The sequence below is a fragment of the Podarcis cretensis genome, assembly GCF_951804945.1.
Source record: "Podarcis cretensis genome assembly, chromosome: 14".
Lineage (NCBI taxonomy): Eukaryota > Metazoa > Chordata > Lepidosauria > Squamata > Lacertidae > Podarcis > Podarcis cretensis.
Window position 1 is genome coordinate 8432264 of NC_137183.1, and position 11567 is coordinate 8443830.

Genomic DNA, 11567 nt, shown 5'->3' on the forward strand with positions numbered 1-11567 from the left:
GCATTGTCTACACCACAGATAGTGAAACCTGCCCTCCAGATGCTTTTAGACTTCAATTCCCATCAGCCTCAGCAAGCATAGTCCCTAGATCAGTGATGGCCAAACTTGGCCCTCCAGCTGTTTTGGGACTACAATTCCCATCACCACCATGTGGAAACCCCTCCCATCAGATGTCAAAGAGATAAACAACTACCTGACGTTTAGAAGACATCTGAAGGCAGCCCTGTTTAGGGAAGCTTTTAATGATTGATGTTTTAGTGTATTTTTGATCTCTGTTGGAAGCCGCTCAGAGTGGCTGGGGAAACCTAGCCAGATGGGTGGGGTACAAATAGTAAATGATGATGATGATGATGATTCATGACCACTGGTCCTGTTAGCTAGGGATGATGGGAGTTGTAGTCCCACAACATCTGGAGGGCCACAGGTTACCTAACCCTGGTGCATGCCAACTGATAATGGTTCTCCAGGGTTTCAGGCAGCCCTCCCTGGAGATGCTCTACCACTGAGCTATGACCCTTCATCTAGGTGTTCTTAGAGGCAGTTCCAGGCATCATTCTTAATGATGATGGTCTTATGTATCTTTTTGTAATTGGTTTGGGGATTTTAGCTGTGTTTTATGTATAATTTTGATTTGTGCATTACTTGAGTTGGTGGTGTTTTGTTTTTTTTAAGCAAGTGATTTATCATTTCTAGAAATCAATCAATCAATCAATCAATCAATCAACCAATCAAACAAACAAACAAACAAACAAACAGTCAGCCGCATTCAGCATGTCCAGTGGTTGGGGATGATGGGTGTTGTAATTCAGCAACAGCTGAATGGCCATCCTAAAGCGTGAATTGAGGCTCCAATTCTACACACGCTTGCTTGATTGAACTCAGTGGATCCGACTTCTGAGTCTGAATTGCACTGTTATGGACTGTAGCTTTTGTTAGAATTCCTGCTCCATGATTGCAGTCATGGGATTGTTGTCTATCACATGAAGGTATATGTTTTGACTCCACAGAGTGGGAAGTGACGGAGACAGGATGTTTGTGTTACTGTGTTCTGTGAAGTGGGACTATTGTCCTTTGTTCTTTCTCTTTGCTGTCTGATGCTAGAGAGGAAGCCATGTTGCAGTGCTCCATGTGTGTTTATATGTAAATAAAGTAGATTAGCCAAAATGCTGAGTTGCTGAGGTCTGTCACGCAAGGTGCGCAAACTCTGTGGATCCCTAAGTGTGCCGGAGTCGGCTGGCATCGGTCGCAGTGATGTTCGAGCTGAAGAAAGCTTTTGAAGCTCCTGAACGATTGACCAGGAGGGAGAGAACATGCCAGTCAGGCATGTGTCTCTACCAGGGTCCTACTTGAGTGTAGGCTGAGCTCCTGACAGCTTTCACCTGGGAAAAAAAATCTGCTTTCAGTACCAAACCTGGCAAACCGTCATTCACAAAGGCTGCTCCTTCATGTTTTTGCTCTTGCTCAGAAGAGCAGTCTCTGAGCTTGTTCCTGAAACATCTCAGCATCAATTCCATAGGGAAATAGGTGGTTACAAGCCAACATCTATCTCTCCTACAAGTTTGCCCAGAAGCAGGAAAGATAATTTATCATCCCGGTCACTTTCAAAAGAAAAAACCTGCTGCGCTGCTTAATTTGAGAAGGGGCAGCTTTAGAAACGAGGATCTTCTGAGATGCCGGGTGTCTCGTGGGAGCACCACACAGCTGTGACTTGGGGTATCAAATTACATGTCCCCCTGCTGGTCCTCCCACTGTGGGGCAACCACCGTTTGCCGTCATGCTTACCTCCAGCTGGAGTAGCTGGTAAATAGCATCCCTTGTCCCTAATAAGCTCGACTCCTTTGGTGTTGAGAATAGGGTGGCTGCTTACCTTACCCCCCCCCCAAAAAAAGAGGAAAGAGGTTGGCATACAGTGTGCATGTGCTAATTCATATGTCTAGGTGCAAATGTAGAAATAGTTGTAGCAGTTTAAATAGAAATGCAATGCAGGTCAGCATAGTGGGGAAGACTGTGAGCAGGTGACTTAAGCGCCTGCTCTATCTGCTGTCTAGCTGCAATGGATGATGGTGAACCTCAAGGCTCCTCCTGGTCTTCCTTCTTAGAGCTATTATTATTATTATTATTATTATTATTATTATTATTATTTATACCCGCCCATCTGGCTGAGTTTCCCCAGCCACTCTGGGCGGCTTCCAACCAAGTGTTAAAAACAGTACAGCATTAAATATTAAAAACTTCCCTAAACAGGGCTGCCTTCAGATATCTTTTAAAGAGAAGATAGCTGCTTATTTCCTTCACATCTGAAGGGAGGGCGTTCCACAGGGCGGGTTCCCTGTAACCTCAATTCTTGCAATGAGGGAACTGCCAGAAGGTCCTCGGTGCTGGATCCAGTGGCGTAGCGTGGGGGGTGCAGGGGGGCCCAGCTGCACTGGGCGCAACATTTTGGGGGCGCGCGCTCGCACTCGCAGCTCTCTGCCCCTACCTGGCTCACTCACTCTCACTGCAGTGCTGGCTGTGCGAATCCGATCCAAGCTGCCGGGTCGCCGCCCACTGTGGAGGGGGAGGGTGCCAGGCGTGCGTTGCAGTGCGGAGCGGAGAGAGAGCGAGGGAGGGACTATCTGGGGGAGGGACAGTGCAGCGGCCGCCCAGCGCAGCGCTGAGCACGGGAGAGAACCACACCCGACCAGCCCAGGCAGCAGCAAGAAGAAGCTGGCAGCGGCGGCAGGTTAGGGGTTAGGGGCACAAATTACTTGCCTTGCCCCGGGTGCTGACAACCCATGCTACGCCGCTGGCTGGATCTCAATGTCTGGGCTTGTTATTTTGAAACTTAGCCCATCAAAAAGAGGACTCCTTTTCATATGTGGTGGTACTCAAGAAAGCGGGGGCATTTGGGGAAATGATACACGACGAGATAAAAAAGATGTTTAAAATGAGCATACCGAAAGAGCCTGAAGTGTTTCTGATAGGGATTATAGGGGCAGAAACCCCAAAGAAAATGTTAAAGCTGTTTATGTATCTAACAACAACAGCTAGGATTCTTTATGCACAGAAATGGAAGGAAGAATAAGTTCCCACCAAAGAATGGCTAAGTAAGATAACGGGCCATGCAGAACTAGCAAAATTAAGAGAATCTCATGATCAGTGTTTTACAGAAGAATGGATGCCTTTTTCAGACTGCTTTAAGAAATATTATAATATATGAACCCATGAGCAGGATTTGAGCTATGAGGAACAGAAGTAGGTAGATTATAATATAGTGGTTATGATTTAATAGACAGGAGGGAGGGTGCAACAGAAGGAGAGAAACAACAGCTCCATGGAAAACGGGGTGGAAAGTCAACAAAAATAAGAGAAAAGACAAAATTGTGTTTTGATTGTATATGTTAAAAATGTTGAAACTTAATAAAGTCATAATGGGGGGGGGGAGAGGACTCCTTCGAAAAGTGGGCTGCTCTCTGCAAAGTAGGGCACTTGGCCACCCTAGTGGTTGCCCATCATTGACATGCAGTCCCATATGGTTGTGTGGAAGGCAATTCGGCCCTTGGAGAGGAATCAGTTCCCCACCCCTGCTAAAAGAAGAGGCATCTTGATGCATTATGTAGAGTATGTCCTCCTTTGACCATTCAGACGCATTTAGGGATGCAGGCAGGCCCTGACTATAGGAGCCCTCCCGCCATTTATAAATTATAAAGGGCTTTGGCTTTTCACAGCTGGCAGATCATAGAGAGAAGCCTTTTAGATCGCAGCGCAGCATTAAGTGGGCACTAAAGAGGAAAAAGGGATTTTTCAAGCCTGTCCTAAGTCTGAATTTAATAAGTCAGAAATTATAATACTAATTTGGAGAGCTGCCAAACTGACCTGAAATGGCTTTGATGGGCATGCAAATGAACCCCGAAGAGCATGGAAGGGGGAGTATGCAAATACGCAGATGCCCAGAAGGCCCATCCCTAATCATAGATGGGAGCGGGAGGAATGCTTCTCTGAGTCATTGCCATGCTGTCATCCATTGGCACTGCCCAGCCTCCCAGGCTCATTTGCACTACTTGGAGAAGGAAGTTCCATCATGCCATCTGATTATTTCGCATATTAATTTAATAAGTTCTGCTCTATTAAAAACTTGGCTGGTTGCATTTGCACATATCTCTCCCAAATTGAGCAACACGGCCGCACGGCATCTCCAAAAACCTGTCACCTTTCTCCTGCTATTTCCAGTTGATGATTCTCACCACCGCAACCCTTTTGGAGTTCTTGAGTAGTTGCCTTATTGCCTTGCAGGCAAAATTGTTCATTGCTGGTTATAAAGCCTTTCCTGGGAGATGGTTGGAACCTGCTCAAAGAGGATTAGCTGGAATTCAGGACTCCACAAAACACCAGGAGGAGATGTGAAATCCAGAAGGGATGCAGCAAACCACTGATTTTGCCTAAGTTCCAGACAGCTCAAGAAGAGATCAATGACATAATCAGCATGCAGACATGACAGAACCCTACAGCTCACATGATGCCTTCCAGAGGCTGTTGGACTACAACTCCCATCATCCTTAAGCATTTCTCATGCTGGCTGGGGCTAGTGGGAGCTGTAGTCCGACAACACTTGAAGGGCAACACATTGGCTATCCCTGCCCTAGGCCTAGAGCAAGTACACTGGCTGCTACCATGGCTTGGGGATGCTGCTAGGCTATGCTCTTTGGGGATGCTGCAAAGGCCGTTAATGCAGCAACGATGGCATTGTCAGACTTGTGTCATGTTGGAGATCTCTGGACACGTGCATCAAAGCATGGATTGGAGATCTTCTCAGTGCCATTGAAAGTCTTATTGTGACTTATTTAACCCTTTAGAACCCCACATTATCCTCATGAACCTTTACATATCTACATCATGATTAAATAATCTGTTACGTCTTGGTTCACGGTGACTCTCCCATCTCTTCAGCTTCACCCATTGGGGGAAGGTCACGAGGGAAAGCTGGACATTCTGTGAAGGACATAATTGTATTTCTTCCTGAGACATTTTAGATCAGGAGAGTGTGTGGGGGGGGGACAATGTGGAGGACCAGCTTCCACCCCAATCTTCTTAGAATTGTCTTGCTTCAAAACAGGAAACTCTAGCTCAGGGTTTCCCAAACTTGGGTCTTCAGCTGTTTTTGGACTACAGTTCCCATCACCCCTGACCACTGGTCCTGCTAGCTAGGGATGATGGGAGTTGTAGTCTGAAAGCAGTTGGAGACCCAGGTTTGGGAAACCCTGCTCTAGCTCCTGGCAGCCCCAGGAAGCCTGGCCAATGGTCAGGGGAAAGATCCAACACCTAGAGGGCACCACATTGACCACCCCTGGTTTATGCCATAATAGTAATAAATAATGCTGGTGTTTTTATAATAAATAATGATGCGCCTCTACTGTTTATTTCTGCAACAAACACAACTACTCCTCTGGAAGTCAACCATCGCGGTGTGTTTGAAAGATGATGCTGATACAACTCTCTAACAGCCCTCAAAATCCTGGAGATATGAAAGGCAGAAAGACAATTTTTAACTGAAACCCCCCCCCCCACATTTTTGTGAACAAAAGAAAACAAATCAATATCTGGAGAAGAATAGCAGATCTCAGCCACTTAGGACCAAGAACGAAATCTGTGCAAAGAGGCAGTGAGCAAAACACTCTGGCATACAGTATGACTTGGTAACACAAACAAGTTTCCTTGGAGAGAGGTGCACTCTAGATAACCCAAGGGGGTTTCTGGTCCAGACATCATCAAGTGGGTACGGCAGGCTTTTTAAGCCAATTGCCCAATCAGTGTGTGAAAATGGTTAACATCAGCATTTTCCTCCTACAGATGTGGCCACGAGGGCAGGGAGTTCCTGAAAACACACACACAAGGAATCTGGATCTCCAGAGCTGACAAAGTGTTTTTGCAAACCTGCACCCAGATATATAGTAGAGCGTTCTGGTTACACAGTAGCTTTGATATGTAGGATCTGATTATAGAGGCATGTTTAAAAGGAGCCCCTGGCAGAGGTGCAATGTCTGCACAAAATCCTGATAACATCTCTTACACTGTGAACTATCTGATTATACTGGTTCTTCCCCCCTTCAGAGCCTAAGGACCCTGGTGTCTCAACACCAGTGTGAAACAGAGGGGGTTTCCCCAGTTGCCTGGATGAAAGTGAGGCAGAAACCCATCTTGATAAAGATGTTGTCAGTTTGCCAAGACTTCCACCAAAATGGTGTGAGCCAATGAAAGAGAAAAATGAGACTTATATTCTTCGTTGATTCAAACATTTCTTCAGGATTCCATTTTGCAATCATTTCCCTGGCCCCCTCCCTCACTTCTGGTCTTGTGGTACAATACCCTCCCACCCCACATCCCGTTCCTCTGTGACATGATCTCCTCTCTCCCTGTGTCACATCTTGCTTGAACAAAGGGGTTGTCCTGTGTTGGTGTAACTTGTTGGTGCAAAGATATACATATATTTAGGATGGAAAATTCCTGGATGCCAAGACCCAAATTTGGGGCAAGTACTCTTTGATGAGAGAACCCCAGCAGAGATTTAAAATCACAAAATATACAGCAAAGCATGGAAACATAGGCTGTTAGACAAACTCCTCAAAGGTCAGGTTGATGTGCTTCAGAAAATTTGCACAGGCAGTAAAACGTGGTTTAGTTACAAAGTGGTGAAAGTTTCTATATTATGGGTAGAAAAATTCAAGAGTGGCTTGTGAGAGCCATGCGGTCTGAAAGGAGCAGTTCACAGCTCCTCACACACCAAATTAATATGTAGACTGGGAGAGAACTGAGTGAGAAACCTTGATTACCTATTTCCTCCCAAGATGGTGGAGTGGACTAAGCCTGGCAGGACAGTTTACTCTATGCTATTAACCCCTTCATGTGTTAACTAGACTTAAGCATGTTGGTTGCTTTTCTTGCTTCTAACTTGTTCTTCAGCCATGTTTCTGGGTTTGTCCTTTTGCTCAGATTTGCTCTTTTGTCCTGACTACTGGCTTGTCCCATGGCTCCCAGCTCACATCAGGCTGCTGCATATACCTCAAGCCTGACACCTGCCCATCATTCCGTTTTCAACAATGTCTAACCAGATCCTGCTGGTAAGGTCTCCCATTGATGTTTACCAATGGCTAGCATTCAGCCTCTGAGCATAGGGGCCCACAATAGAAAAGTTGCTTTATCACACCAAGAACAGCGGCAGCTGCCCTCCCATGTCCACTCACAAAGTTCCAGTAATTATTAACAATGGGTTCTTCCCTTTAATCTGCCTGGCAACAGTGGCCTCTGTTGCAGCCCATAATGGTGCTGTACAGTTAAAAAGGTAAAGGTAAAGGGACCCCTGACCATCAGGTCCAGTCGTGACCGACTCTGGGGTTGCGGAGCTCATCTCACTTTATTGGCTGAGGGAGCTGGCGTACAGCTTCCGGGTCATGTGGCCAGCATGACTAAGCCGCTTCTGGCGAGTCAGAGCAGTGCACGGAAACGCCGTTTACCTTCATGCCGGAGCGATACCTTTTTATCTGCTTGCGCTGGTGTGCTTTTGAACTGCTAGGTGGGCAGGAGCAGGGACTGAGCAACGGGAGCTCACCCTGTTGCGGGGATTCGAACTGCTGATTGGCAAGTCCTAGGCTCTGTGGTTTAACTCACAGCGTCACCCGTGTCTCGCTGTATGGTTACCAGGTAGCAAAACAGCTGTTGAAGGGCTACATTTCAAACATAGTCATCAGCAGCAGTATTATTAGTTATTGTTGGGTTTTGCTTTAAATGTCCTCCCCCCCCCCCCCCACGGGCTTTCTTTCTTAGCAGGCAAGCCTTGGCATTGAGAGAGAAACTGATATTGAGCATATGGTTTATTATGAGGCACTCATCTTTCCAAGGCTCTCATGTTCTGGGGAAGCACCAGATTGCAAGAGAGAAAGTTGGCGTGCCCATTTGGGTGTCTTTTCCAAAGACATTTGGTATTTTTGAGAGCTACAGCGCAAGATTAGAAAACAAAGGCACAGCAAGGAAATATGTGATTGTGGAAGCCGAGGCTTCCCTGGACGCTCAGCAAACAGCCTCGGCTGAAGACATCCAGCTGCCTAAGGTGACCCAGTAAATGTCACTCCCAACCTTTTCTTGCTGTCCCATCAACCTTGAATTTCTGCTGATGCAGTAGCAGCAGCAGAAATCCAGGTGACCCTACAGACTCTGGCTGCACAATCCTCGCTCTGAGGATGGGCTTGTTAGGGGAGAAATCTGAGGGCTCCCTTGGACAAAAAAACAAGGACACCAGCCAGGAATACCAGAGCAAAACAGCAGCCAGTAGGCTTGTGTCAGGGAACTGACATCAGAGCCAGAAGTGGAGGCAGGGCTCCCAAGCGATGCCGGAGAAGGGCCAAGCAGGGAGAGAGGGAACTCATCGGCTGGGGAAGGAAATCAGCGTAACACCAGGGATAAAGGGGGGCGGTTGGGGGAATCAGAGAGGGGTCTCCAGGACTCTTCGCTGGAGACCAGCGGGGAGAGCACAGGTCCTCCTCTGCCCACACCCACCCTGCGCAGAAGACTTCCATGCAGGGAAAGTAGGCGTAGACTTGGCGTCAAGGAGCTTTTGTGCTGGAAGAAGTTTAAGAAACGCCCACTGACGGATTCTGCTAGCGACTGAACAGCCACGAAGTGAAGGGCTGTCCAGTCAGGAAGGGTTTAACCAGGCTACCTAGCCAGGAGTGGTGACAACTTATGCACGAGCAACCCCCATACATTCATTACAGCTTGTCTTCATTGAAGACTGTCGCGACAGGACTCCCACCTGCCACCAGGTGAAACAAAATGGAAGCCCAGAACAAAAGAAGACCCCAACTTTATTAGCTACTAATCCCCCAAACTACACCCCTAGAACTACATCACAACTACATCACAACTACATCTTTGACACATCACAAAAAGGAGAGGTTGAGGGAGGAGTTGTGGAGGTAACCTGAGTATCTTGTCACCTGGCTGGTTCCTCCTTTCCCCCTCCCCATGAGTCATTTCCAGAAGACAAAGGGGAGCTGGCAGTTTCCTGCCCTCAGAGGGAAGATCTCATCATTGTCCTTTGTTCCAGTCCATGCTATTTGCCAGAAGCAGGGCCTTTGCAGTGATGGCTCCATGGATGAAGAACAATTTTCTCCCTTGGGAATAGAGCGATATCTCCTCACCTGGCTTTTGAGGGGGCTGTGAGGCATATTCCTCTCCCCCCAAACTGGCTTTTGGTTTGGCTGGTTAGGAATTTTGTGTCTCTTAGTTCACTGCTTGTATTATCTGGGGGAGAGGGTTAAAATGGTTTGGAAAAAGCCACCTTAGATAAAATTTAGAATTGCTTAGGGGCAAACATGCCAACTTTAAAGTTATGATGCCACTTATTTTTTCACTCGAGGAAAGGTTAATTTTTTAGTCTCACAGCTTTTGCTTATTTTCTCTCTCCAGGTGCAGCTGGTTTCCCATGTAATTTATTTCACTGGAGATGAACAGCTTGTGCACTATCCCCTTCAAGATGGCAAAGCAGAAAAGCAAGCCTCTGGATTCTCCTCCCTTCCCCTTAAGGTATGTTTTTCTTGACACTGACTTCTGCTGTGGTGAGGACTGGGAATGGGCAAAACTGTCAATTCTGGTTTCTAATTTATCTCTTTCCTCCAACGGTTTGTGATTTTTTTTTTTTAAAAAAAGAAGACATCACAGAAACATTTGAATGCATTTTTGAGCACATTTCTCTGACTGTATACATTTCTGCATGCAGTTTTGCTCAACGTACAAAATTTCGCAAGAAATTCTGCCCAGTATGATGCATCTTTGTATATTATTTTCAACAACACACACATTTTTGTACCCATTTTCATTGCATGTTTTTGTGATGCAAAATTTGAGGAAGGGTGAAATTTCGAAATACAGTGCTGTTTGGCTGTTGGCTTGGAAAGTTTGAATTAGGCAAGGAAGTGCAAATTGGGAATGAAATGAATTTTCCCCTTAACTCTAGCAGTGACATAGTGTAGACATCATTAACTGACCTATGGGTTTGGGATCTGGTCTTATGAACCGACATTTTAAATGTGCTTAACACTGGCTGAATTGTGCCCTTCGCTATGCACTAAATCAGGAATCAGCAAACTTTTCCAGCAGGGGGCTGGTCCACTGTCCCTCAGACCTTGTGGGGGGCCGGACTATATTTTGGAAAAAAAATGATGCAAGAGCGAGTGGCAGGGGCTGGCAGCGGCGATGGGATAATGAGCAGGGTGCAAAAGGGCTCCGGGGCTGCTTAAAATGGCAGCAGCTCGAGCGCTGCTGCTGCTGCTGCTGCTGCTGCTGACACTAACAAAGCCCAGCCTCCTTCCTCCTCTAGTCAGGGCAGGGAGAATCCAGGAGGAGGGAGGGAGGAGGCGCCACTGCCGGCGTGTGAGGGAGAGGGAGGGAGAGGGAAATAATGCGCGCGCTGGCGATCCACGCGGCGATTCCCGGACCACCCACGGGCCGGATCCAGAAGGCAATTGGGCAATTGGGACTGATCCAGCCCGCAAGCCTTAGTTTGCCTACCCATGCACCAAATGGTTATACTATTAGAAATACATAGATAATTATGAAATTATTGTGAGGTTTAATTAGTTAACTGTTTATATTTGGAAGGAGAAAAATAATCATTTCCTTAATAACAATTTCCTTAAAAACCAACTTAGACACATGAAAAACTTAAAACAATTCTTTATTTCCTGATGAATAGCCTTTGGGCTATAATGTAACTTAAATAGAAAACTATCTTTAGAAAGATTTTTTCCTCCAAAAGCATTTTATTTTAAAAATCCAATTTAAATTAAAAAAAAAAACTGATTTAAATTTAAAAAATCCGTTTTAAAAAAATAATAATCCATTTTTTAAAAAAAAAATCATTGGTTTTTATCCACCCTGGTATAGAAATTTAAAAATACATAACATAATAACCAACGAAACAATACTCCCCCCCCCCCAGTTTAAAAGACTAAATGCTAGGTTCTGTGGTTGCATCCTAGCAGGCTTTTCAAAACATCCACTTGTTGGATAATATTCTAAAATAGTCACATGCACTCAGGCTTCTCTCTGATCAGGGGTTTGGGGTATATCAGGTACTTAGCAGGCCTTAAGCAACAATGAAGACCATTTCAAGTTGGAAACAGGGAACCACGTGTTTTGTTGCAGCTGCAGTGAGACGCAGTGGTAATGAGGATGAGTTGGGAACGAAGAGGCGAGGTGAAAAGAGCGACAGCCTACCATGTTGGTGGCTCCAAATCTGACACTGAGTTTTCGTCCCCCTAACAACCCTGGAACAGGTGACTTCCTGAATTCTATGCTGCCCAAATTTCTCCTGCAAATGTATCTGCCTCTCCCTGAAACATGCCTCTTAAAAAGAGAGAGCATAAGTTATGCCGGCTTTAATTTCCATTCTTTTGCAATTAATTAGCTAATTTTGCACTGGAGCCTCTTCAAACGGCCTTTGCACAGAGCTTGGTCCAGCCCCCCAGACCCCATGCTGGGGAGCTGCCCCCTGTGTGTGCCTGTGCGCCTATTTGTGTGCGCATTGTTTTGTCTTT

At 46.1% G+C, this 11567-nt stretch overlaps 1 long non-coding RNA gene across 1 annotated transcript in view; it reads left to right on the forward strand.

Moving 5' to 3' along the window:
* LOC307203053 overlaps window positions 1–11277 on the forward strand; it is a 47476-nt gene extending 36199 nt beyond the window's left edge. Inside the window, exons 2-3 of the long non-coding RNA XR_013833110.1 lie at window positions 9439–9555; window positions 11176–11277. This is a non-coding gene — a long non-coding RNA (uncharacterized lncRNA). The remainder of the gene's footprint in view (window positions 1–9438; window positions 9556–11175) is intronic.
* The last annotated feature ends 290 nt before the right edge of the window (window positions 11278–11567 follow it).